Source organism: Heptranchias perlo, chromosome 14, assembly GCF_035084215.1.
Source record: "Heptranchias perlo isolate sHepPer1 chromosome 14, sHepPer1.hap1, whole genome shotgun sequence".
Taxonomy (NCBI): Eukaryota; Metazoa; Chordata; class Chondrichthyes; order Hexanchiformes; family Hexanchidae; genus Heptranchias; species Heptranchias perlo.
The window spans coordinates 64,370,635-64,374,364 of NC_090338.1; positions in this window are offsets into that span (position 1 = coordinate 64,370,635).

Genomic DNA, 3,730 nt, shown 5'->3' on the forward strand with positions numbered 1-3,730 from the left:
TACCCAGCCTCTGACCTGCTCTTGTAGCCACAGTATTTATATGGCTGGTCCAGTTAAGTTTCTGGTCAATGGTGACCCCCAGGATGTTGATGGTGGGGGATTCAGCGATGGTAATGCCATTGAATGTCAAGGGGAGGTGGTTAGACTCTCTCTTGTTGGAGATGGTCATTACCTGGCACTTGTCTGGCGCGAATGTTACTTGCCACTTATGAGCCCAAGCCTGGATGTTGTCCAGGTCTTGCTACATGCAGGCTCGGACTGCTTCATTTTTTGAGGGGTTGTGTATGGAACTGAACACTGTGCAATCATCAGCGAACATCCCCATTTCTGACCTTATGATGGAAGGAAGGTCATTGATGAAGCAGCTGAAGATGGTTGGGCCTAGGACACTGCCCTGAGGAACTCCTGCAGCAATGCCAGATATGCGCCACCTTCTCCTGCAAGAAAGCGGGACGTGTGTCTGGGTGATGTGCCTGCCATGGTTAAATAGCTGCCAGTGTGTGTGGCCTGTGAGTTGTGGGTGGGCGGCTTGCAACCGTGGTAATGTGTAAGGGTGAGATGAAGCATCTGACTGGAAGAGTTGAATACTGATGGATAGAGTTTGTTGGTATGTGGGTGATAGGGAGTGTAGTGAGCGGAGAAGTGGATGCAGCTAATGGTGTAGTTGGTAGGAGATGCCACTTGACAGTTGACCTCACTCACCTTGACCACTCATGTCAAAGTATTGAATTTCTTCCTGCACTGCATCCATGTTCCTTTGCTGTGCGCCTGGCGTTGACTTTGTCCCCTGCTGCCTCCCACTGCCTTTCGGGTATATGTCTGGAGAGCCTCTTGCCCCCACCCCCTGCGGATATAAGATGTCCCTCCTTCTGTCTAATGCATCAGCAGAGAACCTTGGTGCATGCACTCTCGCAGGCCCGGTACAAATTCAGATCTGCAGATTGGTGAGGTCTCGCATGCAAATCGGAGGATGTGGGATTTAGTAGTGTGAAACCTTTATTCAATATTTTAACATAACTCATCAATTTGTAAACATGGGGACGGAGATGCATCTGTATTTTGCATATGGCATGACTGATCTCCGTTCAGACTCCGTGCAGACAGCAGACTGTTATTTTCAGCAAATAACAGGTACCAGCTATCTTTAAGAGATTTTTAAGAGACAGCCTGCCTTTAAGACATTGGAGCTCCCCCAGCTGGTGGAAAGTGCAAATTGCATTGAATCCTCGTGTCAACGCTGATTCGGAACGGTGCTTGAAGTTAAGTCCTCAGGCCTCACGAAAGTCTCATCCTGCCTGTGGAGAGGTCACTGGGCGTGGGGTAATAGCGGATCTTGCTACCCCCACCCAATAATAGGCCCTTTCCAATTTTTTTCTTCCTCCCACATGTCTCCAAGCTGAACCACATCAGTTAACCACAACTTTTTGGCTGCAGGATTGGAGTTAATTCCTAATCCAGCATTTCAAATTCTTACTGATACTGCAATTTTCTATCTTGTGAAGTAACTTAGTGTGAGGTACCTTATCAAAGGCTTTCTGAAAGTCCAGGTAGACATGTCTACCAGATTTCCCTCATCCACTACCCTATCAAAAAACTATCAAATTTGTACGGCATGACCTATTTTTTCAGAAGCTGTGTTGTGAATTTCTAATGGCTCCTTCCCTTTCCCAGTGATGATAAAGGGCATCTGTTATGATCCTTTTGAGTATATTCCCAATAATGGATGTAAGGCAGATCGGCCTGTAGATCCCCGCCTCTGATTTGTCCCCTTTTTTGAAAATAGGAAATACATGAACCAGCTTCTAGCCCAAGGGAACTAACGCTGACTCTATTGATTTATTGAGAAGGTATGAGCAAAAGGCTCACAGAGCAGGTGTCCCATCTCTTTAACCAGCCTTGGATGGATATTATCTGGCCCTAGTTGTGTTTGTTGTAACAGGCCAAAATCGTGATCAGAGAGGGGAGGGGAGGAGTCAACTAAGACAACAGCACCACCAGTGGTGGGAGGACTGAACCGCAGGTGCTAGTGTTACCTATTAAAAATAATAGAAGCAAGAATTAGCGTTCCACTTTAGCCATTACCTCTACACATTATCAATGTCACAAAAGCATCATAACAGGAAATAGACATGACAAGTAGAGATTCTGAAGAATTTTATATATAAATAAATGGGCAATACTTTATGGTTTTACCAATATGAAAATTTCATTTTATAGGGGAGTCCAAAGGTAGGGGCCATAAATATAAGATAGTCACTAATAAATTCAGGAGACACTTCTTTAGTCAGAGAGTAGTTACAATGTGGAACTTGCTACCACAAGGAGTAGTTGAGGTGAATAGCATTGATGCATTTAAGGGGAAGCTAGATAAATACATAAGGGAGAAAGGAATAGAAGGATATGCTGATAGGGTGAGATGAAGTAAGGTGGGAGGAGGTTCTTGTGGAAGCATAGACCTGTTGGGCAGAATGGCCTGTTTCTGTGCTGCAAATTCTATGTAATTTTAAATATTTCTATGTGATCTCCAATGGTCTGCCATTTACATATTTTATCCAACTCACACAATAGATCGTTAATGCGCCCTTAACAATCTCTTCAGATTTAACCACCACTCCAAGCTCGGTGTCATCTGTGAATTTGACCAGTTAGAATTGAGCTTCTGAATCCAACACTAATAAAAATAAGAAGCAGGCTATGGGTTCAAGCCCCACGGCACATGATACAGTCTAATACTTCAGAGCAGTATAGAGGGAGTACTGCACTGTCGGAGGTGCCGTCTTTTGAATGAGAAATTAGACCGAGGCCCCGTCTGCCTTCTCAGGTGGACGTGAAAGATCCCAGGGCACTGTTCGAAGAAGAGCAGGGGAGTTCTCCCAGTGTCTTAGCCAATACTTATCCCTCAACCAATATCTAAAACAGATGATCTGGTCATTTATTTCATTGTTGTTTGTGGGATCTTGCTGTGCATAAATTGGCTGCCGTGTTTCCCACATTCCAACAGTGACTACACTTCAAAAGTATTTCATTGGCTGTAAAGAACTTTGGGACATCCTATGGTCATTAAAGGTGCTATATAAATACAAGTCCTGTCTTTCTTTATGCTCGTCCTCAGTTTGAACCTCATTACCTTCCTTTAGGACCTCGTGGTCGATTTGACATCAATGGAAAGGAAAACTGGATGGGGTGTATATCAGGGGGGCCGATCCACTGCCGCCAATTTTCCACCCCCATTGAAAGTGAAAAAACTCACCACCCACCCACCCCCTCCCATCTTCCCTCCGCCTGCCACTTACCGTGGGAATATCTGACTGTAATATTCACCATCTCCTTTTTGTTCCCCCCTAATGGCCCTGTCAAAGTGGTTTCTTAGATTCGTCCCAGTGTTTCCCCTCACCTTTCACCTTTCCCCCTACAGGATCTGATAAGCTTTGTTTTTACTTCCTTGTTAATTTTTTTCTTCAGTTATCTCTTGGGAGACACTTAAAGGCAGCGTCACAGACCTAAGGAGTGTGGGATGTGAAGACACAATTGGCAATTGGTTGCCACGTGTACTTATTGCTTTGCTGTGAATACCAAATGCGCTGGTCCGTGGCATCTTAATTTACCACTGGCAACAAATTCATTCATCTAATTGGGACCTTCGCTGAAACAATTCAAATTTATTGCCTTACCGAATAGAAATGAGGCAGCTGACCTATGCAAATGAGGGTGATTGATAGTGTTTTGGCAG